The 927-nt window shown below is 44.2% G+C and overlaps 1 protein-coding gene across 1 annotated transcript in view; it reads left to right on the plus strand.

Moving 5' to 3' along the window:
• Nucleotides 1-927, plus strand: part of DNAJC9 (DnaJ heat shock protein family (Hsp40) member C9) — a gene marked incomplete at its 5' end in the record, with an annotated part of 5256 nt that overhangs the window by 355 nt on the left and 3974 nt on the right. The gene's annotated exons all lie outside the window — the stretch shown is intronic.

Here is a 927-nt window from a genome sequence, read left to right on the forward strand (position 1 = left end):
CACGAGAATGCTCGAGCCGAACCTCCCGCCACATCCGGGTGCGCCGCTCAAAGCGCTCCGCCACTTCCGGGTGCGCCGCCCAAAGCGCTCCGCCGGTTCCCGCGTGGGCGGTGCCCGAAGCCTGACAAAACGAGCTGGAATCGCCGGGAAGCTTTAAATCCCCGTATCCGCAGGGAACCGCGGGCGTTCCCTGTGGGTGTTGTCTTTATCCTGGTGTGTTAGCGCTCCAGTCAGTGTTGGCACCAAATTTGGAAAACCCGTGAAAAAGTAGGAGAGGTGATTGGGTAAGAGAGGGGACATTGTCTCAGAAGTGACCGAAATAATCACTGCAGGTGACTTTTTATACCGATAAATTATTACAATATTTATTATGTACGTTAATATATGTAAACGCGATATTTCAATATATACTTATTATTATTACCCTGAGCTGTACCAAAACAAACACTTAATCAGGCTGTAAACACCAGCCAAGCTCTCCAGTATTTATCGGCTTTTATAATATATTATTATAATGACTTATAAATAAATATTGCATTACTAATAGCTTTTATATGGGATTTTTAAATATAATGTTTATATATATATATATATATTTTTTTTTAAGGTTTTACAATATTACCATCTGAATTCTGCAACCAAGAGTTGAAATCTGAGTTGGTGTTGTTGGGGTTTGCTCCCTCTGTGGTATTGGGACTGAGACGTTCCACATTTCAACAGGCATGAGAAATACAAACTAATAATTTTTATTTTCTGCATCTCACCTGGCCTGAATGAACCACAAAAGAGTCATGGAATGGTTTGTGTGGGAAGGAACCTTAAAAATCATCCAGTTCCACCCCTTGCCACGGGCAGGGACACCTTCCACTGTCCCAGGCTGCTCCCAGCCCCAATGTCCAGCCTGGCCTTGGACACTGCCAGGGATCC

This window comes from Corvus brachyrhynchos, unplaced genomic scaffold, assembly GCF_000691975.1.
Source record: "Corvus brachyrhynchos isolate BGI_N302 unplaced genomic scaffold, ASM69197v1 scaffold334, whole genome shotgun sequence".
Taxonomy (NCBI): Eukaryota; Metazoa; Chordata; class Aves; order Passeriformes; family Corvidae; genus Corvus; species Corvus brachyrhynchos.